Source organism: Protopterus annectens, chromosome 4.part0 (assembly GCF_019279795.1).
Source record: "Protopterus annectens isolate FY-2018-M chromosome 4.part0, PAN1.0, whole genome shotgun sequence".
Lineage (NCBI taxonomy): Eukaryota > Metazoa > Chordata > Ceratodontiformes > Protopteridae > Protopterus > Protopterus annectens.
The window spans coordinates 1,619,867,601-1,619,893,307 of NC_056733.1; positions in this window are offsets into that span (position 1 = coordinate 1,619,867,601).

A 25,707-nucleotide genomic window follows, 5' to 3' on the forward strand; every position below is an offset into this window, starting at 1 on the left:
GGTGGAGTTGAATAGGAGGAGCAGCGCCTAAAACAGCATGTGTTAGGACTACAGAAATGATATGTGGCCAAGCCAGGTATGGAAATAAGGTATATATAAGGAAAGCTGGTGGTGGAATGCAGAAGTCCAGGAAGTCATCAAAAGAAAGAAGGAGCTCAGGAAGAAATGGGAGATAGAAAAAAAATGACCAGATTAGGAAGGACTACTGGCTGGCTAACATAGAAGCTAAGAAAGAAGTTGCAATAACAAAGAATAGGACATCGGAGGCACTGTACCAACTTCTGGATAGTGACTCAGTAAGGGGCACAGAGAAACTATATCAGGTTGCAAGGCAAAGACAGAAAGATAAAGAAGATAGTCAGACACCCTTCATAAGGGATGCCAGCAACAACCTGCTTACCAGGACATCAAAGGCAGATGGAAGGAGTATTTCCAGCAGCTTCTGAATGAAGAAAACCCCACAGAAGCTGTACTGCCCCAGAAACAGCCTACGATGAGAGAAGAAGGGGAGCCCACCTTAGAAGAAGTAAGAACAGCACTAAGGAAGATGAAGTCAGGGAAAGCAGAAGGCTCAGATGAGGTCACAGCAGATATGATAAAGATGCTTTGTGAGATAGGGGAGAAATGGCTCCTGAGGGTACTAATAGCAGTGTGGAGAGAAAGACATATCCCAGATGACTGGAGAATAAGCATACTTGTGCCAGTGTACAAGAACAAAGGGGACATCCACAACTGTGGGCAGTACGGAGGGATCAGACTTCTACCACATTGCATGAAAGTTCTGGAGAGAGTGATTGATAAAGGGATATGCAGAGTAGCAGGATGTAAGATGGAAAATGTGCAGTTTGGGTTCCAATCAGGATGCAGCACAACTGACCCAAAGTCTGCACTGAGACAGATACTTGAGAAGAAGCTAGAAATGAGGAGAGAGTCCAACTGGCCATTCCTAGACTTGGAGAAAGCATATGACAAGGTCCCAAGAAAGCTAATCTGGGCAGTACTGTGGTGGTTTGAAGTCCCAGAAACATTGGTAGAATTAGTGCAGGCTATGTACAAGGACCCAGTGACTCAAGTATGAACAGTGTTCGGCCTCACAGAGGGGTTCCCAGTGGGAGTGGGTGTACATCAGGGTTTAGCTCTGAGCCCACTGATGTTCATACTGGTGATGGACTACATTAGCAAACAGGTTGGAGGGGACGTATCAACAAAGCTGCTGTATGCAGATGATGTGGCAGTACAGATAGACTCTGAGCTAGAACTTCAGCAAAGGACAGGAGAATGGAATGCAAATTTGAAGGCACATGAGATGAAACTAAGCACAGATAAGACGGTGGTAATGGCAGCAAATTGGGGAGATCAAAAGAAGCTGAGAATAGAGATAGAAGGGAAGATAGTGGAACAGGTAAACAGCTTCAAGTATCTGGGAAGGGTAGTTGAGGAGAAGGGTAGTCTGAATGAAGAGGTCAAAGCTAGAATCAGAGGGGCTGCAGCCAACTGGCATAGTATCAGGTGTAGTATATGACAGAAGAATGCCAAAGAAGCTGAAAAGTAAGGTGTACAAGACAGTGGTGCGACCAGTACTACTGTATGGTACAAAAACCTGGGCAGTAAAGGCAGAACAGTTGAAGAAGCTAGAGGTGATGGAAATGAAGTGCCTGAGACAGGTCATAGGATGCACACTGTGGGACAGATGAAGAAATGAGGACATAAGAGCAGAAGCCAAAGTAGCTCCAGTTGCAGAACAGATCAAAGAGAACAGACTGTGGTGGTTTGGGCACATGTGTAGAAAAGCAGAAGACGATCTGGTGAGGAAGATTTGGGACAGACAGGAAGACCCCATGTAGAAAAGTGGGAAAAAGGGAGCTGATGATGATGATTTCAAACATTGCAGGCTCAAAGCAGATTCTCTGGGTAGGCAGTTGGAATGGGGCCAATGCTTATGTGCAAATAGAATGACTGCAGTTCTGTCTTGCTTTGCAAGAGTAATGTGCATTTTAGTGAAGTAAGATCGGCCACAACCTCTGAACTCTTAGGTATTGTTTGTGTGAAAAAAAGTATACTTAATTAATGACAGTGTCATCTTTTTTGTTGCTAAAAATTTAATTTTGATTATGTAATCTGTACACAATGTTTTGTGTGATAAATATGTCAATAAATACGTCCATTTAAATCATTGTTTCCAAAAAATAAAGTACCTTATTTGTAAAACAAAGGGCACACTAATAAGTTTCGGCTAGGGTACAAAATAACCTAGCACTGACATTGCCTATAAACTGTGTTAGTAGCAACTGAGATGGGTTTAGAAACACCAATGCAGAAATGACATATTAATGGACGCATCCTTAATTAGATGCAAAAATAGAAGAGTATCAGCAGAGGCAGGTGAGCAATCAGACAGAAAAGAAAGGAGACAAACAGGAAGCAGAAATTTGAAATACCAACTGCTTAGTGGTCCCCACTAAGGATGAGAGACCACAACTAATTAGTGGTGGCAAAAAAAAAAAAAACAAACAAACATAAGCCCAAGGTAACATCTAACTGAAAGTATAGCTTAAAGGACATCTCCATTCAGATTTTTTTTTCTTTTACAGAAGTATATTTTGTTTTTTTTAATACAATCACTGGTCTACAAAACATAAGGAAAACATTACTTACGCATGTCTTGCTTTTCTTCTTGCCTATACCTTCTTGTAGCATCTCTTAATATATTTATCTATCTGTAAAATCTTAAAATATTTCCTTCTAGTAAACATAACATTATCTGCAATTTCACTTCCCAGGCTCAGTCTGAAAATCTTTGAACAGTGGAGGAGAAAGGAAGCTATATCCAAGAAAATAGTTTCAGTAATTCAGGAATGTATAACACTGATAATTTTTCATGTGTGAGCTGTCAATCATAGATGATTATGAAGAGCATTGTGTGATAGGCTAAACAGTTAAAAATGGAGATTTAATGAAAGCCATCCATTTATAACAACTTTTAAACTGATGGAGAAATTAGTTTATTCACTGACAGAGGAAGTTGTGTGCCTTCACAGGATTTCAGAGAAAGCAGAAGTAAGGACACTGCATTGTACATTGCTCCGGACATAAGATAATAACAAGGACATGGATTGCAGTGTTGGAAGAAGATTGCTGCCTGTCTGTAAAACAAACTGATGTCAGTATGGTAGATATCTTCACTCCATTAAACAACACTATTAACTTGGGTTGGGAGGGTGGCCTAATGGTTAAGGTGTTTGCCTTCCAAACACAAGGTGCTGGGTTTGAGTCTCACAAGGGATAATTGGCTAGACTTTAAATGGCTCTCAAGGACAGTTAGCTTAGTACTAATCTATAAAATATTATATAAGCATGGTATTCATCATAAGGCATAACTTTAAAGGTCACTTATGAAACCACACCATACTTTAAAAACATTGGCATTTCTCTGGATGAGTATCCAGATTTCAATTTTATATCACCAGATCTAAATCTGAAATAAATACTTAATTTTTTGGACCAGAAAATATCATAGCTACTATTACTCAAAGGTAGAGTGACAGCTGGAAATGCAATTAATACAGCCTCCTTATCACTGTCAAAGCCTCAAAGAAAAAAAAAAACCTTAGTTATGCAAACTCTGTCTAATCAGAGCAAAGGATTCATCACATTAGCACCCCGAAGAAAAAATGACTGCTAAGAGCTAATTAAAGCAAAGTGGCTTCCTCTAAATAAAGTGCACACTCCTCCTTGCCTGCCTAATCTACAAATTATTTCACCAAGACTCTTTTTTTTCTTCTCCAGCCAACTTTACCAAAGAGTCTATAATGTTAGATCACAGTTCCCTCTCTCCATCTCCACCCCACTCATGAAACTCCACTCCATTGACCGCAGATTCTCAGTTATGGGAATCACTCCTCGCAAACCTAACAGACATCACCTTCTTCCTCAATTTTAGACATCAGCTCAAAAAACTTTTACATAAAATAACTGTTTGTAAACACTTTCCCCAGAAAACATTACTTAACTCCATAACTTTTCCATGCTCACTCTGTTCTACTTCCTTACATTCTCCTCATAACTTAAAGATCATATGCAGACCGCCAAAAATCAAAGTAGCCTGTTTCCAAAATGCATTTCCTCAGTAGTTGCTTATCTTGGCTGTCTTTCTGCCATTTAAGCTTGACCTCTCACTTTTCTTTTTAAGGAAGATCTCTTCCAAAAAAATACCTTCCATAGCCATAACATGCTCCTGATTACTGTTTACTGTGCAGGAAGTTCTGATTGCTTGCTGATGTGCTCACATCTGGTCTGGGCCAGCAGAGCCCATTACCTAGTCAGCAAGAGGGAGAAAGGTATATATAGAGAGGATTTTCAGATTGGGGCAGATTTATTCACATTTTGTTTGACTAATTTTCAATTTTAAGGTTAGTTACATGTTTTTGGTTAATCCAGTCATTAAACCCCCATGCATTCTGCTTTCCTCTTATGTGAAAACAAATGTGATGACTGCTTTTAGCACAAAGTCTGTAAGTCTTAATTGCCTTTGATTATGCCTACTAGCTCTTGTCATTCATCTGTCCATGATTTCTACAGAACACCCTGATTTCGCTTTATATTTTTATCTTGTCCATCCATCATAAAATGTTCAGTTTTCTAGTAAATCAACAAGGATTGCATTTGGATGCTAATGGTAGGTATTAGAGTTTAATAGTTTATAGTTCTGATTGTCCAGGAAATACATGCTATTGCAAAACTTGTTCCATTAATAAATGGACATACTGCACTCAGTCAGTGTGCAGTATTAACAGGATATTTCCTTACCTAAAAAAAAAAAACATAGGAAAGAGACTTAGCCTACTACTACAGGAAGTGCTGAAGAGATCCAACATTGCATTATCAAAGTGACAAACATGCCTTGTATGCCAGGCAAAGATCACCTCTCTGAAATCTGTATGATACCGAGTAAAGAGACAGGAGCTTGAGGTGATCAGCACAGGACATTGTGTTTACTTCCTGTATTCTTTTTTGTGGACATTCCAGTTGCTGCATATGTCTGGTCAGGTGCATGCAGAATGGAGCATTACACTCTATGATGGATCTGATGAGGGCTGAGTACAGTAGTATGATGACCTATCTGGACCTAGATGCCATGCACTTACTTATAAGTTAAGTGACATAGAAGAATTTTCTTCCTACCTTGGAAACATGTTGGTCGAAGGCTAATTTACTATCTACATGAGTTCCCAGATTCCTGATTAATATTTTATTAATGGCGTAGTTACCCAAGATGGCTGACTTCCCAAAAGATAACATAATACATTTCTTGGTACTGAGTTTTAAGCTATGTGTTTGGAACCAATTGTTTGTCTGTATTAGTCCTTCCTGAAGGGTGTTCTCATCTTGGAGGGATTCACTGACTGCTCCCAATTTGCAATCATCTGGCCAGAGACCCTTGACATTGGTGTTGACATCCCAGATGTAGATACCAAAGAGGAGTGGGCCCAACACGGATCCCTGTGGGACTCCACTGGTGACTGACCTCTTTGTGGAGGTGGCCTCACTGATCCTAATGTCTTGGGTCCTATCTGTGAGCCAGCTAGCTATCCATTGTATTATAAAGGGGTTTGTGCCTATTTCCATAAGTTTGTTGACAATGACTGAGTAGGGTATTTAATCAAATGCTTTAGCCAGATCTAGGTAGGCATTATGCACCATTTTCTCCTTATTTATTGCCTTAGTGACCTTTTCAAAGAAGTTCACCAGGTTCAGCAAGCATGATCTTCCCTTGACAAAGTCACACTGGGATTGATCTAGTGTCTGGAGGTCTCCTATGTCCTTGCTGATAAGTTTCATGGTAATTCTTTCCATGGCTTTGTAAATATGACTAGTCAGACTAATGGGCCTGTAGTATTCATGATCTCTTGAAGGTCCTCCCTAATCAAGGAGGATGACCGTCACAGTCCTCCATTCTTGTGGCACAAAACCTGTTTTAATGCTAAAGTCAAAATAGTGACTTCAGTGGTTTTGATAAGTCATATTTTAGACTGTTCAGGAGGCATTCTCAGATGTTATTGGAGTCCACTGAGGCTGTGTTCATGGCTTTAGCAAGGGCAGCTAGAATCTGCTCCATAGGTTATAGTTGTAGGGGTTATGCTTGAGGGTGTCTCTTGGGGAATGGTTGAAGATGAAAAGGGGGTAAAGTTGGAATTTAATGTATCCACTAACAGGTTTGCTATATTGCCAATATTGGTGAATGTAGCATGATTAACCAGCAGTTCAGCACATTGCTGTGTGCTGCCTTGAGGTTTCTGACATAGCTAAAGAAGGCCTTATGGCTATCTTTCTCCTGGAAGGCTATCTTAACATCATTGTTGGCTTTATTTGGCCTAATTAGCCCTCTTAAATGCCTATTTAGTTTGATGAGACAGGTTTATCTTTATAGGAATTACTTTTCTTGGTTTTTGCCATAATGTTTTCTTTTTGCTGTATATCCTGTTTAATTTGGGACACCAGCAGGGCAGTTTACTTTTGGGGCTAGTTCTCGGCTTATTTCTGGAAGGTTCAGTAGCCTGTATGCAGCTACTGACATGGCTGTACAGAGTTTCTGAGAGAAATTCAGTGTACACTGCTGTGTTCTCAGGGTTTACAGCGGCATTGATTTTTGACAAACCATTACTTTATAAATGGTCATTTGTTTTGCAAAAGCTCTTAACTGTTATTGGTTTTACAGGGGTTACGGAGCTGATTTTGATTTCAAAGGAGATAGCTATAGGATTGAACCTTACAGGAATCATGAGACACTGGGAGAGAGGGGTGCAGCATTTTCCCAAATTTGTATGTATGAGGTCCATCATGTTGGAGCCATCCACTACTTGGTCAAGGGTGTTTGTATTTACGAAGTCCAGGAATCTCTTTGCCTGTAAATTTGAGGTCATGTAGGCTTTACAGTCTCTAGATGGATAATGAGTAGGGTGTTAGGTTGGATGGTAAGTGTCTCCATTAGGTCCAAGAATGGATTGTGACCTTCTTGGTACATTTTGGGTGACCTATAGCTAGCTAGGATATGGTACAGAATTTTGTCTATGGTGATCGGCACATGGAGGAGCTCCAGCACATCATCCAGTCTGACCATCCTAGAAGTATGCTTGTTAATGATGTATATTGAGACACCTCTACCTTTATCTTTTGTCTGTGCAGCTACTGGTCAAAAAGTGTAGAAGGCACTGAAACCTTGCACTGCCACGGTACTCTCTGCCACTTTAAACTGTCTCGGTAATTCCACATATGTCTATATTCTTGAGTGTGATGAGGGCTTGGAGGGAATGTAGTAATTCGAAAGCCTAGAGGGGAAAGGTGCAGACCATTGTTGCCAAAGTAATGTGGTCTGTTAACCATATCTTCCCAATGTGACAAATATTGAACTCCCTTAGAAATACACTAGAAGGCCAACCATTTGTTGAAATCAATCATTTTTTGCTCATATTGTGCTATCATCCTCGGTGATAGTAATATACTGCTTAATGCTAGGCTCATACCAGCTTGAAATACATAGTCTGAGAGCTCCATAATGTCTCTTTTCATATAGTCGATGGAAGTATGTTGCCATTCATTTACACCTACATTGATTATGATGGAATCATACTGGCATGTGTGATGTAATTACTAGAGTGCATGTATGATTTGGAAAATCCTGGCTCCAGATAAACAACTAACCATTATATTTTCCTTGTTCAGCCTGGTGTGAGGGGCATCAGTATGTCTTACAATGGATTCCCTAGGATGAAAGTCATGTGAAGTGTTTTTACTTGCCTTCCAGGTTTAGTGTTTGAGGGTCCATTGAATGTGACTGTGTGGTGTTAAGTGTTGTTTATTTCTGAGTGTCTTCAGGCTTGTGAAGGCATAGCTTTGCCAACAAGCAGTCTAGGCAATCTTTGTTGTTTACAAAGTTTGCTTTTAAGTGCCTCAGCATATAATAGTCTATGTGTGTGTTGTGTGCTATATGTGGTGGCTTCTCCTAGAAGGCATTTCTTGCTGAAGCGCTAGAGACTTGAGACGTTCTTGTTAATAAAGTGCAAGCTGGTGATTTTTATATTTTTTACTGACCTTTTTGTCATATTTTCATATTTGCTCTATATTTACTGGTTCATAGGTTTATAAGTTCATAGGTGTTTACTAGGCTAATGACCACAAGGGCCTTTTTAAGCTTAGCCATGCATCCCAAATCACTGACAAGTTCTGATACCCTTGATAAGTGTAAGCATGGGCCTGGGAGATGAAATATTTACAGGTTACCTGTGTCCATTAGAGACTTAGGTGCCAAACCAGGGATGAATTTCCAGTTTCCCATCCAATTGTCCAAGTTGCACTTGAATTGGGTTAGGGAGTAACTCTTTTTCACATGGATGGGGAGCCTGTTCCATAGACAGGGTAGTCTGTGGGATATGCACCTATCTGTCCAGCAAGTCCTATGTATATCACAGGCAAGGTTTAAGTCTTTAGAATGGGTAATTCTGGTGCTGTTTATTTTGTGGATATGCAGGAGGTCCATTAGAGTGGGGTCTGACGATGCCCTGTATGCCGAGCATAGATGCTCCCTCAAAAGCCTGTACTGCTTTACAAGATAGAGTTTTATGACCATTCTATAGGGCAAACTTGCTTTTTAGGTGTTTGCTACTGTAAAGAGCACTGCTAACCACCACTGCATGATGAACACCTCTGCACCAAAGCTCCGAACTTATAGCAACACCAAAAAAACCACTGTTTATGGAAATGATGCAGTAACAAATGTCTAAATACGTCTCAAATCTGGCAGCAGTTCACAGTTTTGCAACATGTGAATGAAACTACACAACTGAGTCTCAGCTGGGTTTAAAATACAAACTGATAGCCTTTACAAGTAATATCACTGGTGTAAATAAAAGTGCAGTATAATGTAGAAACAGTCTTCCCACAACTGCAAATTAAACTATAATCTAATGCCGCAGAACAAACTAAAATGCAAACAGATAACTATTTTAGCTAAAATGGGAAAAAAGCAGAAAAGTACAAAGAAGTATCACCCCACAAGTCACTGTAAATGCAACTTAAATATTTAAGCAGAATTCAATTCTCTTTATTTTTGATGAAAAGATTGTTACTCACATTTCATGGCTATTCATGCCTCTCCAAGTCTTGCATAAAATACCCCAGGTTGGGATGACTCTGTGCTGGATATAGCAAGCTAGCTAGAGAAGGATCCAATTAAACAAGACCAATATTGGTGCTTTTTTCAGAAACTTTGGCTTAATATCTCAGTGGCAGATGGAACAGACACACAGAACAGGAAAACAGAAGGTACTAGAATGCATCTTAAGTGGAAAAATGGTAATTATAATATATAATTTTAGGAGCAAAACTAGAATATCAACACTTGAAAAGCAGTGAAGCAAAAATCCTGGAGCAGAAAAAAAATACTCACACTACTGAAACTATACTACAGTTTGAGGCTCTAGACTTTGCAGAAATTTACCAGTAACACTATGTATGGAGAAATTGCAGTAATACATGCCTAAATAAGGCTCAGATCTGGCAGTAGTTCACAGTTCTACTGCAACTGTAAATAAAATTACAAGACTAAGACCCATCGGGATTTAAAATCCAAATGGCTAGCTTTAACAAGTAATTCTACTTGCAGAAATAAAAATTAAGTATAATATAGAAACGCAATCTTCCTGCAACTGCAAATTAAGCTATAAGATTAAAGTCCTAGAACAAATTAAAATGCAAAGAGATAACTTTTTTGTCTAAAATATTAATAGAAAAATCCAAAGTAATATCACCACAGGGGTCACTGTAAGTGAAACTTAAATATTTAAGTAGAACTGAAATAATTATTTTCTTTTCAATGAAAATCTTGTTACTCACAATTTATGACTTTCCATGCCTCTTCAAGTCTTGCATAAAAGACCCTGAGTTGGGACAGCTCTGTGCCAGATATAGCAGACTAGCTTGAAAGGGATCCAATCAAAAAAGGGAATATCAGAGCACTTTTAAAAACTTTAGATTAATGTCTTAGTGGGGGATAGAACAAACACATAGTATGGGAACAGAAGGGAGTAGAATGCAACTGCAAGCAGGTAAATGATAAGTGGAATATAAAACTGTAAGAGCAAAACTGGAATATCACAAAATCTATTACTGTTTAAGGCATTAGACTATACACAGATTTTCTGGTAATGCTGTTTATAGACAAATGTAGTATTAAGTGACTACGTAAGGCTCAAATCTTGTAGTAGCTTACAGAATGACACTATAAGACTAAGGTCCAGCAGGGTTTAAATACAAAAAGCTAGCTTTTACAAGTAATTCTACTTGTGGAAACAGAAGTGCAGTATGATGTAGAAACACAGTCTTCCCACAGATGCAAATTAAGCTATAAGACTTAGGTCCCGGAAAAAAAATAAAAAATAAAAACAATGCAAACAGAGAACTTTTTGGCTAAAACATGGGGAAAAAAATCAGAAAGCACTCTAAGTGCAACTTAAATATTTAAGCACAATTGAAATAATCCTTCTTCCTTTTTTAATGAAGAGCTTGTTAGTCACATTTCATGGCTTTCCATGCCTCTCCATGTCTTGCATAAAAGACCTTGGGTTGGGGTAGCTGTGTGCTGAATATAGACAGCTAGCTAAAGAAGGATCCAATTAAATAAGGCCAATATTAGTGCTGTTTCAAAAACATTGGCTTAATATCTCAGTAGGAAATGGAGCAGTTGTAATTAGAATATATAACTGTAGGAGCAAAACTGGAATATCAGCACTCAAAAAGCAGTGACACAAATCCTGGAGCAGAAAAATCAGTGCTCACACTATTGAAAGTATACTGCAGTTTGAGGCACCAGACTTTGCAAAAAATTACCAGTAGCACTGTTTATGGAGTAATACATGACTAAGTAAGGCTCAGATCTGGTAGAAGTTCACAGTTCTACCACAACTGTGAATGAAATTACAAGTCTAAAGCCCAGTAGGGTTTAAAATACAAATGGTCAGCTTTAGCAAGTAATTCTGCTTGTGGAAATAAAAACTCTGAAAAATATAGAAACACAATCTTCCCACAACTGCAAGTTAAGTATAAAACTAAGGTCCTAGAACAAACTAAAAATGCAAAGTGTTAACTTCAACATAAATATTTAAGTAGAATTGAAATAATTCTCTTTCCTTTTCTATGAAAATCTTTTTACTCACAGTTCATGACTTTTCACGCCTCTCCAAGTCTCGTATAAAAGACTCTGGATTGGGGTAACCCTATGCTTGATATAGCAGGCTAGCTAGAAAGGGATTGGATCAAATAATAAGGTCAATATTGGTGCTCTTTCAGAAACTTTAGTTCAATGCCTGGGGGGCAGACAGACAGAAAAGAGGAAGAGAAAGTGGGTAAATTTTGAGTAGAATATATAACTGTAGGAGAAAAACTTGAATAACAACACTTGAAGCACAAATCCCGGAGCAGAAAAAAACAATACTCACACTGTTGAAATTCTACTACAGTTTATGGTACCAGACTATGCAGAAATTTGCCAGTAATACTTTTAATGGAAAAATGTAGTAATAAATGATTAAATAAGGCTCAGATCTGGCAGTGACAGGTCATAGATCTGCCACAACTGTGAATGAAACTACAAGACTAAGGCCCAGCAGGGTTTAAAATTCAAACATCTAGGTTTGCAATATAATAATGTCAATGGCAGTCCTTTGAAAATATTACTATGAAGTATAATATTTCAAGTATGTCCATAGAAATCAGTTAAAGTGAAATTTTATCATTATAAACTTTGTCACATTTTGAAGAAGCTTCAAAAGAGTAGACTCTCTGCAGCTGCACAATAATCAGGCTTTTTTTTGACTACTGGGTTGATTTGCTCAAACGTGCCTCGTGGAAATTAGTTCATATCACTGCTTAACAGGTAAGTAACAGATAAAAACTGTGCATTGCCTTTGTACCTGTTAGGAGTCTTGGTTAAACATAAATGCCTTTAGAAACAACAGACTATTACATTTTAAGACGTGGTTAGACAAAGTTAGTTTTCCTCAAGGACAAACGATGCAGAAAAAATATTCGATACTAAACTAGTCATGTAATGTAGATACATTGAGTCTTCTTTTTGAGAATTCCAGGAAGACTGTTGGTCCAGAACATCTAAGAAGGTTTAAAAATACCTGCAGTTTAACCACACTGCACCTTTAGTTGGGTACTTATCAGTCATCAGCCCTCACGTATCCATTAACCCCACCGTACATAGCTTTTTCAGGCAACTATATCTCTCTAGAAAATCTGTTAAATCTTTTAAAAAATACAACCTGTAACTGAACAGGATTTCTAACCACTGTGAGATTAAGGGAATTAAATAATGCTGAAACCGACTCTATGCACCTGTACAAACAACCTGTCATATGCAAAGTACTTATGAGCAGATTTATTATGGTTCCAGTGAGTCATTCTGCACAGGCTATTATTATAGGTTCATAGGTTCATAGATTAGTACTAGGCTAACTGCCCTTGCAAGCTATTTTAAGCCTAGCCAATTATCCCTTGCGAGACTTAAACCCTGCACCTTGTGTTTGTAAGGCAAACACCTTAACCATTAGGCCACCCTCCCAACCCCATTCTACTTAAATGATGAGGAAAGGTGGTTTTATTAAAGGTTAAGCATGATTAGAGAGCAAGTACGGGTTTGCAGCAATCTGCTAAAACTTTAGCTTATAGGTTTGCTTTTTCGAACAGCTAACTCCTGAAGACCTAACTTGCTAGCATGAGCATTTCCTGGTACTAATATAATAGTAGGTTCAAATACTAGGTTTAAGTATGTTAGGAAAATTACTGTGGAACAATGGATGGATGCACGAAACAGACTCCCACAAATGATGCTGGATTCAGCAGTTCAGAATTTAAGGTGACATGAGACAGATGTAAGAGTGATGTGAGGAAGAGAAGGAGGAATTTATAGATACATTACAGGACAAGGGCAGCTTATCCTTTTCCTTTACTGTTGAGTTGTTAATACAATAATAGGTTCATAGTTTGTACTGCCGTGGGCTCTTATATGTTCAACATCATCTTCATGGTGGTTTCCTTGATGAAAGGAAAAATGTTTTTTTTTGGGAAAACTAGGCACCTGACTGACCAGACAGTCTCTGTTGGTCTAGTAGTACTGGCATCCATATAATATGCAGGGGGTTATAGAGTCCCCTCAGACAATTGGCAGAGTTTTCTTTTCCTTTTGAGTGATTTAGAAAAATAGGGAGTCTAGGCAGATCCCAAATAGACTATAACAGTCAATATATTCTATATTTATATGGGATATAGAAATAACAGCACTAATTTAAAAAAATCCAGAGCTGTGAACTCCATGGTCTGTGTTTGTAGAAGGAGTATGTGTATTGGTGTACCACTTAAGGTTTGAGCCTCAGGGCTTCATTATTGTAGCTGTATACATTATAAATGTTCAGGTAGCTGTATACATAATAAATGTTCAGGTAGCTGTATACATTATAAGTGTTCAGGTAGCTGTATACATTATAAATGTTCAGGTAGCTGTTTGTTTGTGTCTTTCGGCTTTTCCCGGTTAGGGGTCGCCACAGTGGAACTCCGGTCCGCTAATGATTGGCAGTAGATTTTTACGTACTGGCTTGCCGGGCCTAACGCACAACCTTCAACAAAGGAATGCCCATTCACGCATGTTGCTACACAGAAGACGCTCTAACTGATAATCGAATGGGCAACGTCTAACTGTGAGGCAACAATGCTAATACACTATAAATGTTCAGGTAGCTGTATACACTATAAATGTTCAGGTAGCTGTATACATAATAAATGTTCAGGTAGCTGTATGCATTATAAATGTTCAGGTAGCTGTATACACTATAAATGTTCAGGTAGCTGTATACACTATAAATGTTCGGGTAGCTGTATACATTATAAATGTTCAGGTAGCTGTATACACTATAAATGTTCAGGTAGCTGTATACATTATAAATGTTCAGGTAGCTGTATACATTATAAATGTTCAGGTAGCTGTATACACTATAAATGTTCAGGTAGCTGTACACTATACATGTTCAGGTAGATGTATACATTATAAATGTTCAGGTAGCTGAATACATTATAAATGTTCAGACTACTACACACCCTCGCTGTGCTGATTTTCATCACACCCTATTCAGCAGAAGAGGTGCACTGAGGTCAGCTTATATTTCATGGCAATAATAGAACATGCAAATTTACTTCAAATAAGCTATCAGGTTCATTATGAATACATCTATCAAGTATGTTTGCTTGCCATATTCTTTGCTTATTTTGTTGTGAAGATGTTTGATATCATGCATTTCTTTCTTTAGCTGAACTATTCTAAGTCCTTATTGAACATTTACATAAAGTCTCAAAGACGATTTGCATAACATGAGTTTTGCAGTTGTGGTTTACTTTTGAGTTTGTTTATATGACTGCAATTAGAGCATTGCTTTATTATATATCACCTGTAAAAGCTATGCAACTTATAAATACACACACACACACACACACATATATATATATATATATATATATATGTATGTATGTGTGTGTGTGTGTGTGTGTGTGTATATATATATATATATATATATATATATATATATATATATATATATATGGGTCCCCTTCATATGACAGAACTTTCAAATGTTCAACTTTCATATGGCCGAGACCATATGATTGAACTTTTAAAAGTTCAAATGTTCTTAGCAGAGATCTCCATACAGCACGGAACAGGAAGATTTCCCTTTTCTGCACTGTAATGCACTCTCAGGGTTGGTATATTTAAATAGCAGGGGGTGTGGAGGGTGCAGGGGGGCTTGCCCTCTGCTAAAACCTTTCCGTTAATTTTTAAGTTTTGTTTTATATTTTTTATTACATGTTCGAACATTTAAATGTTCAATCATATGGTCTCAACCATATGAAAGTTGAACATATGAAACTTCGATCATCTGAAGTAGACCCATATACGAGTCCCCGTCATATGATCAAACTTTCAAAAGTTTGGCTTTCATATGGCCGAGAACATGTGATCGAACATTTAAAAGTTCAAACGTTCTTAACGGAGATCTCCATACAGTGCAGAATGGGAAGATTTCCCTTTTCCGCACTGTAATGTCATGTTGGAGTTGGTATATTTAATTAGGAGGCAGTGGGGGGGGGCGCATACCCCCACATGGGGCTGCAGGGGAGTTGCCCCCCTGCTAAAGCATTCAGGTGATTTTTTTTTCTTTTGTTTTAATTTTTTTATTATATGTTTGAACTTGTAAATTTTCGATCATATGGTCTCAGCCATATGAAATTCGAACATTTGAAAGTTCAATCATCTGAAGTAGACCTATATATATATATATATATATATATATATATATATATATATATATATATTCACTTTATAAGCTCGAAATTCTGAAATCTCAAATTTGAAAACACACAATCATGAAGCCCTAAATCCCGAAACCGCAAAACCGCGAAATTCAAAATCCCAACACTTGCAAACACCAATACAACACACATGCTCACAACTAAACAAGCACACACACCTACCCTTATTATATGCAGGGGGCAAGCCCCCCTGCACCCCCACACCCCGCTACTTAAATATTCTAACTCCAAGGTCGCACTACATACACACACACACAAAACATCACCACACAAACTACATTCCTCTCGCACACGCATGTCACACACTAAAGCCCCTACCCAGCACCCTTACACATAAACACTTACCTGAATACACGAACACAGCGCAACACCAGAACCGCTAATTCAAAATCTCATTTGAGATATTGAATTTCGCGCTTCTGGGGTTGCTATCTTTCCATCCTTCCACTTTGAGCTTGAGATTCTGAAATTTGAGATTTCAGTATTTCATGCTTATAAAGTCTTCTATACACACACACACACACACACACACACACACACACACACATATATATATATATTATTGTGTATGTTTTGCTAAGGTTTTTGACACCAGAGAGCCTCATTATTAATTATCTGCAGTTTTTTCAAGATTTTGTATGTGCCTGGTCAGATGAATGCCAAAGGGTGCATTAGATCTGACTAGGGCAGAATACAGAAGGAATTTCAAAATGTAGAATGGTTTCCTATCCACAGTCAGCACTTGATTGCCAAAGGAAACTGAGATATCAGTCCAGGTGCTCAGCTCTCTGATCACTGATTCATATTGTAATGGAATGTTTTCAATGTATTAGGACCTTGACCATTAACATACTACTGGCCATTCTCCAGTTATCTCCAGTGGTGGCAATAAAGTTTTAAAGAAATAATAAATGTCCCTGCTATGCTAAATGAGAAAGACAGCAAAGAGGCAAATGCAGATCAATTTAGTAACCTACTGCACTGAAAAAATGCAGTGTAAGTGTGTCCTGCTGAGCAAGCAAGTTCCAGTGCAAGAAACAGAGATGTACTGCCCTGCAGGAAAGTGAAGGGCACAAAATATTTACCATCACACCAAACTTTCTCTGAGTGACAAAGAGGAGGGTTAAGGCCTGAGCTGAGCATGTGCTTCAAGAATGTATTTCCTCTCGGCATATTAAGTTCATTGTTTGACCTTTCTAAATTCTTCTCTGGATTTTACAGGAGTCTTTAGGTGCCTTCCCAGTGCAGCTTTAAAATGGTCGAACCATGATAGCAGCAGCTGAAGCTTTCCCTTTCAGGGTAAGAGAAGCTAACATTCTTTCCATAACCCTGTAATAGTTTTAGGATCTGGTTTATAGTGTTTGGGAGACACCTGTCAGTACTACACACATTTATGGGGGAGGGGAGGGCTCTGAGGCAGGCAGGAAGGGTGAGGAAGTGATAAATGTAGCAGAGCTCTCACAAAATAATCCTCAGGGTGATGTCAGCCGCCTATCAGTCATGCTCAGTTTAGAAACATTCTGTAAATTGACCTCCACAAGTAGTAATATTCATTCTTAATAGGCTTTATAATATGCAAAGAATTTTTATGTAGTGTTGTACAGTTGTGAAATCTGCTTCATGTACAAAAAAAGCTTGATTGTATCATTCACCATGCAACTGTTGTAAAATTTATAGAACAAACAGGACTACATTTTAGTTCTGAATGTTTTGTCACAGACTGTATTAGCTTTCATTAAACGATGTCACAGTCCCCTCACATTTTGCATGGAATCTGTATGTGCGTGTGTGTGAGTGCATACTTGCAGCATGCGTGTCTCTAGTAGTACACTTTATTACCAGAATCATAAACAAATGTGAATCACCGAGGTTTTTACACCTCATCAGAATGAAGTTATGCACTGGTATTAACGCAGCTGTGTTCTTCTGTAAGACAAAGCTCAGCCAGCTCATGCAGGCACACTGGAAACTTCAGAGGTTTACTTTGCATATTACAAGCCACACATGTAGCAAAGCCTGATTCACTTGTTTTATTTATTTTTGCTAGTTGACCTGAACATTTTAACTCGGCATTGCATATTTTCTTTGGAGACCCAGACAGAAAAGCTCCATATCAAATACAGTACATTTTAAATAATACATAAATACTTAATGTTTAGATAGAGTTTTATATTTTGTACATTTTAATACATATAGGCAAGGAGACAGAGAAACATTTTTAGACTATATTAAATGCACACAATAAAAAAAGATGTGTTCTTGTAATTAATGTCTACTTTTTGGTTCTACTTCATAAGAAGGCAACCTACCCAGTACTACTGTAAAGACTGACATTCAAGCACATTTTGCTGTGCACTCCATTGTGAACCAGCAGAGGGCAATAATGTGATCAGCATCACAAAAGTTTTTTTCTCATATATATATATATATATATATATATATATATATATATATATATAGTTTCATATATATGGGTTCACTTTAGAAATACTGAAATGCCAAATTTCAGTATTTCTAAATCATAAAGTCGAAGACTCAAAATCGCGAAAGTGCATAATCGAATTTGCGGTTATGGCTTACGGTACGTGGCATGTGGTGTTGGGAGTGTATCGTGGCTCGTATCGTGTATGGATGTAGGTGCAATTGAAGGTAAGTGAGTGTTTTGTAAGGGTTTTGTGTGGGAGTTTGAGTGTGTCTGAATGTGTGTAAGTGTTGGATGTGTTGATGTATGAATATGTGTGATGTTTGTCTGTGTGTGTGTGCAAAGGACTTTCAAATGTGTGGGGGTGTGCTTCCTTTTTGTGTCTGTTTGTGCGATCTCGGAGTTAGTATATATAAGTAGAGGGGTGGGTGGGCACAGCCCCCCATATGGGTGTTGCAGGTGGGCTTGCCCCCCTGCTTACATGTAGTGTAGGTTTGTTTGTTTGTGTTTTTGTGTTTGTGTGTGTTTTGTCTGTTGTAGTGTGGGTTGGACGATGTACATGTTTTGTGGTGTATGGTATGTATGTGTTCGTGATTGTGTGTTTCGTGATTGTGTGCTTTCGGGATTGTGGACGTATTTCAGTATTTGAAATTATAAAGTGAATCCATATATCTATATATATATATATATATATATATATATATATATATATATATATATATATATATATATACACACACAAACACACACACACACACACACACACACACACACACACACACAGCCCCCCCCACACACACACACACACACACACACCCACACACACAGATATATATATATAAATATATATATATTTTTTTTTTTAAAGGGTTTCTTTAAAACTTGAGTAGATTGCATTAATGACTGTGTTTTTTTAAAGTGTATTTATATTGCCAAATACAACCGCCCTGAAGTTTGTCTAGTTGGTACTTCAACATCTTGCAAGAACAGAAGCTGTGTTTTGTGACTCTGGCCAAATGAGGTTGTCTATTTGTGTATGAGTTGTATGACCTTGTACTATGAGCTGATATGCTATGACAAAGCCAGTGTTTGAGTACTAGGTATGTTTGACTGGACGTGTGCCCTGTTATTACTGCTAGAACTAGACTGCTTATTTTCTTCAAATCTTGGTCAGGTCTATAGATAAGAATATGATTGTAAGAGCTCCAGTTTAAGAGTTTAAGCTAAAAGTCCAAAATGTTGTTTGAAACAGAATTTGTAGGGTAAAGAAGATTGCTCTGAAATTTGGATAGTCTTTTTGTGAAAGTAGAATCACCATGGTGACTGTGAGTTTGATTGTTTATTTGTTTGGTGCTGCTTGGGATATTCTATTCAGTTAGAATTTTAACGAGGCATTTGTTCTGGTGAGCTATTTTGAAGTTAACAATTGCCAGTTACCTCCCCAGACCTTTTGATTCTCTGGCTTTAAGTGAAATACAGTCGTGTGTTCTTGAGTATGTTTGTAGCAGATTTTTTGTTGAAGAGACATTTAGGCTAGTAGGGATGTGGCGATGACAGAGAAGAATTAATGACCAATAAGAAAGTCCTTCTTGTCATTAAGAAAGTATATTGAGATAAGAATTGATGAACCTGACAAAAAGCCCTAGTTTGGGTATGGCTTTCCAGCACCTATATGTATTCTAGGACTACACATTGATCACTCAACGAGCTGAGCCTCGGGCCTAGCAGTCCAGGCCTTTTTCACACTTCTCTTTCTCTCTCTCCCTCTGAAATTATTTGACTTCTGGTATTCCTTACTAACAGTAACTGCCTTTCAATCAATTACTTACACACACACACACACACACACACACACACACACACACACACACACACACACATGCTTGCACACACCTACACACATGATTCCCAAACAAGGTTGATACAGTTTTTCAGTTCCAAACAGCTTTTATCCTGACAAGATTGATCTGCCAATGCCCTGAATTATTGGCCTAGGGACCCACAAGTTACAGTGCCACTACTGATTAGTAGCCAGTTTTAATTATGAAAACCAAATCACTTGTAATGTGCTAAGACATCTGGCTTTACTAATGTAGAAAAAGCAGCCTAATAACCTACAAAACTAAATAATGCACTCATCTTAAATAGTAAATAAACAACAAATAAATAGCCAGCACAAGATATTAAAAGTGAATTAAACTTACTTGGAAAAAAATCAAGAACAAGTTCCAGTTCGTAGAAGCGAACATATTCGTAATCAAACCAATAATAATTACAATAATAGTAATAATAATGGCCATGGTCAAAACCAAAACCATGCACCTGCCCAAAGTGGCAATGATCAGGGTTTTTCCAGGGACAACAACAGACAGGGGAACAACAATACCAGATTCAACAACAGGGGTCAAGCACAGAGGAGGAAGAGACGGAACCAGCGGAGGAGATGACATTCCCTCCAATGATGGGACCTACGGTTCTTGCAAGTCAAAACTGTGATTTTAATATATACAACTACACAGTTTTGACTGTTGATCAACCTGTTATTGACTTTTTTTCAAAAGGGCTGTTGTTTGTCCCGGATAGAAGGGGTGAACTAGTTAAAACTATCATTGACTTAAAATTGTTTGTTAGGAAGTTGAACTTGGCAGCCTCTCTAGGTAATACACCTGCCCTTTGTAATACCCTGAGGGTTTCAAGTGTATTCAATCCACCATTGAATTGTGTTTTAAACATGTTCGAAAAAGTTTGTGAAATAGATCTAAGGGCTAGATTGAATACTAGTAATTCTAGTAGCAAAAAGACAAGTAACATCTCAAAAAATGAATTGGATTTTATTTCACTCTTGTATGACTGTAAGGTCAGAGTCATGAAGCCAGATAAGGGCGGGGGTCTGGTGTTCATGGATGAATACTTATATGACAGCAAGATGTTAAATCACCTGCAGTCTGATGTATACTTGACTTCCAGCTTAAACGAGATACATGTAGCCTATAGGAAAATTAGGGGGATTTTGGACGACTTGTTTTTGGAAGGTAGTATTGATTGTAACACCTTTCATTTCCTGTCCATGCCAGCCCCCAAGATTCCCACCATATTTGGTACACCAAAAATTCACAAAAACTTAGTAGATCCCCCACTTAGGCCAATAGTTGATGGGAGAGGATCCATTACTTATGCTTGTGCCAAGTATGTTAATGGGATTCTTAAGCCGATGTTACATGGTGAACCCCAGATTTGCAAAGATTCCTGGGACTTTTTGGAGAACCTTAATAAAATTGAATATAGTTCAGAGTATGTTTTTCTTGTAGTAGATGTGAAAGATCTTTACACGGTGATTCCCCACCAATTGGGTATAGATTGGACTAGGAATTTTATGCTGGTTAAAAGCGCCTCTTCCTTGCAGATGTATGTTGTGGAGACTCTTTTAGAATTGGTCTTATCTAATAATTTTTTAGTGTTTAAGAATCAATTCTTTTTACAAAATACCAGAATAGCCATGGGTTCACCATGTAGGTGTAGCTTCGCTAACAGCGTAATGGCGTTTTGGGAACATAAGTTTTTATTTAAAAACGCAATGTATCAACAACATGTAACTTGGTATACTAGATACCAAGATGACATGTGTTTTATCTGAAAGGGACCCCCAGATTTAATACCTAACTTTATAGACAGTATTTCCATTATGACTAACTTTTTGGAGTTCACATATTCTATGGGTATGGATGAAATTAATTTTCTAGACGTAACAATACGTAAGGATAAGGTTAACAACAAGTTTAAATCTCTGATCTATAGAAAACTAACCCACTCTAATTGTTATCTTCACTTTTCAAGTTGTCAACCCCTCCACCAAAAAAGAAGTGTGGTAAAAGGGCAGCTCGTTAGGGCTGCCAGGATGATATCAGAGGAGGTTGATTTTGTTAGTGAATGTGATAGCATAGGTAAAATGTTCCTGAGTAGAGGCTACCCAGCCCATCTAATAAAACAGTTACAAGATGAAGTGCAGGGCAAAAGATATAATGGGCATTTTTTGCCCTTGCTGGGAGGTGGGTTGTTGGATAGGCCATCTAAGTTAAACATGAATAACAACATGTTGACATCACATAGGATAAAGTTTCTTTTTACATACTGTATGGATCATCAAGCCATTAGGGACATTTTAGTTAAAAATTGGAACATTATCCTAGAAGATAGAGCGTTGGCTAAAACATTAGGCACACATCCAGTTTTTGCATATAGAAGGGGCCTTAATTTAAAAGGTATTGTTGAAAAAAGTAGGGCTACTAGTAAACAAAAAGTAGTTGGTATGCGAAAATGTGGAATGTGCCCTCAATGTAAGCATGTTTCACCTGGTAACAAAATCAATATTAATAAGCAAAGTATTTCCATCAATGGTAACTATAACTGTGAATCATGTGGTGTTGTATATGTTGCTGTATGTGAGAAATGCCCCTCTTTTTATATCGGCAAAACTGAGAGGAAGTTAAGAAAGCGAATTTATGAACATCTATATGCCATAGGGAGGAAGGATTTGACTAATGCACTTGCTAGGCACATTTTGGAATATCCAGAACATCGCTTTCTGTTCACTGTTGTCCATCAGGTCAACATTGATGTTAGAAGGGGTCCATGGCAGCTCTATCTAGAAGAGCAGGAATTGTTTTGGCAAATTAGAACATCTGCACAGATACCTCCAGGGCTCAATGATGTTGCTTCCATTAAGTGTATTCTGAAGCTCAAAGCTTTATGTAGATAAGTAATTAGGTAGTGAGGGTGGATTACTAGGGTTAGTAAAGTATTAGTTCATGTTTTATATTAAATTATGCATATAAAAACTTACTTATAAATTAATGTAATATGTACAAATTAAGCTGAATTCGAACTGGCAATGTATAGGTGTTTTTCCTTATTTGATGAGGATTTAATTTAATTTAATTTTTTCTATTTTTTCTAATTTTTTCTATTTTTATGTTTTGTGACAAGTCTCTTTTGTAGTTTATTTGTAGTGGATACTTTTTATAATTGCCATTTATCATTGCTATTTATAATTGTGCTTTTTTATAAAAAGAAGTACATTTAATATTAATGTTGTACAGGTTTAATTTACCTGTTTTTTTATTGGTTAATTGATTCATGAGTTTTATGATGAATGGGTATATTTAAGTGTGGCAGGATGTCATGGATTTTGTATTTTGTCTGATGAAGGCTGTGTACTATTGCAGCCGAAAGCGCTTACTTCAATAAACAGTTTGTGCCGTTTTACCAGTTTGTTTCCGCCTGGTAGAGTGTGTTTTTTAAGGTTTACTTGGAAAATAAATAAGTTTCACAATGCTGACTCAAGTTAAATATGCTGTGAATAATGTATTTGCAGAGGGGAACAGAAAATAATTAATTGCAGAGGTAGAATACTTAGAAGGAAAACTTCAACTAATATTTATTTATTTATTTATATTTATTGGCATTTGTTGACTGGGAAAGTCCACTGGGTCAGAAAACCATTTTCAGTGGAGGCCCAGAGAAAAGCTCTACAACATTCAAATATTCCACAGACAAATACAAAGTTAATACAGAAAATATATATACATTAACATAAGACAAGGGTGTTTGATTATGGGAATTTGAAGTACATAGATATTCTCATACTGTAAAGATACAAAGTAAATACTTTTCCATTCAGAGAACACAAAGTAAAATACAAAGATACAAAGTAAAATACTTTTCCATTCAGAAGAATATAGTCATAAATATAAATTCAGACTGCTATAGGTAGAAAAATTAGTAATGCAGAAGTGGAAAGAGTTAATATAACAGAGGTTTAAAAGTAGGATCTGAGTAGTTAGATGTGTAGGATTAAGGAGGCCTACACTATTAATATTAGATAAATAATTTGACTGAACCTAGCTCAAGGAATACTGAAGCCTTAACTGTGAAAGTTATACCGTGCAGGCAGATCATAGACAGCAACTCATACAGCAAGCTCAATGAGTAGAATACTCATTTTCAGCACTAGAAGATCATAGGGCTGTGGGTTCTATCCCTCTGGAAACAAAGGTATGTGTATTTTACATATACTAGTTACTGGCACTTTCCAGAGACCCAGAGGAAATATATTAGGGGTGCTACAGGCCGCAGCTTCCAAAATATTACATTAGTGTCTAAATGTAGTGCAACAACATCTGTTTGCCATTCACCCCACTGGAGAGAGCAAGAACAATGCAGGAATTTAATGCAATAGCACACTTCCCTGAAATTTTTGGAATCATAGATTGCACACACATACAAATAAAAGCCCCACCCAGTGAACATGTAAAGAGGCACTTTAACAGGAAAGGATACCACTGTATAAACTGTCAGGTTTTCTGTAATGCCCAAAGGTTAATCTACGATATCTGTGCAGGTAACCCAGGCAGTTTTCATAATGCATACATATAGTACACTTGTGAGTTGTACACAAGATTTGCTAGAGGTGACTTTCCACAAGGTCATCTAGTGGGGGATGCAGGTTATGCACTAGAACCATGGTTCTGACACCCATGAGAAACCCACACAACCTCAGTGAGCAAGGATGCAACAATATCAACACTCAAACTAGGAATATTATAGAACATGTGTTTGTCTTGCTCAAATCAACATTCCGGTGTCTAGACAACTCAGGAGGTGTCCTGCAGTTTGACCCAGCAACCTCTTCCAAAATAATCACAGTCTGTTCCATGTTGCACAACATCATTCTCAGGAAACAGCTTTGAAAAGGACATCTAGGGACAGGACCACAGTTCCCAGTACTACATGAAGGACCAGCAACTCCAGCAAATACAGATGAGGAGTCCAAGGGAGAACCACTAGCTGCAGATGTTGGCAGCAGATGTAGGTGTGCACAATATGCCATGGTTCTGGATAAGAAACAAGGATAACACACACACACTCTGAATGCCTAAATAAAAGAATAACAGCCTTAGCACATATTAATATTAAAGCTGATGCCTGCCAAACTGCACAGCCTTTACTTAACCATGCAATGGTTATATTCTGTTAGATACAGGCAAGCCCTCAAGGAGACACCTTGCATCTGCATTATCAACAAGGTAAGTATGTAACCCATACAGAAAAAAACAATATGGTTATATAACTGATTACTGTGTTATGCCAATTCTCATATGTCTCTAAGGTGATACAAGTCACAGGTGTATAGTAATGTCAGTAATAGCTTATGAGTGATGTCTGCAACATACAGCTATGGATTTTGCCCAACAATGTGCATCATGCATTTCATTTGGCTACTGTATATAAACCAGTGAGTAGGACAATGTTAGCATCATTTGCACAAGTATAACAGTAAGCAATACTTAAACATCTACTTTAAATGAATGGGTGAGGCCAGTAACAGAAAAACAGTGAGAGTCAACAATTACAGAAGCAATAATTCACAACTGATTATGAAATATGATTAAAAGCATTTATTCTGCAATATATTCATATGATGTCCGTGCACTGGCCCAGCAATCAGGGAGCCTCAATCCTCACCAATAACACCAGTAAGGGGCATCCATATGGGGAAAGGATAATAAATACACACACACAGTAAAGTACAATTTCCCTTAAGAGCACACAGAGATCACAGTCAGTCTGGGGATGGTTTCTCCCTTTCTTGCCAGGTCCCCAATAAGAATCCCCACTGGCACAGCTACAGGGTCCCGATCTCAGCTTAGTAGGCAAGCTAAAACCTCTAGCACCCTCTCTGTCCAACCAGTGCTTCGTGTCCCTGCCCAAGTAGCTGACACACCCACACTTTGAGATAAGAGTTATATACAACCACACATACACTCCTAGTGAAAGCTGGCACAGGCTCTCCAGCTGTGTCCCTTTTACCCAGA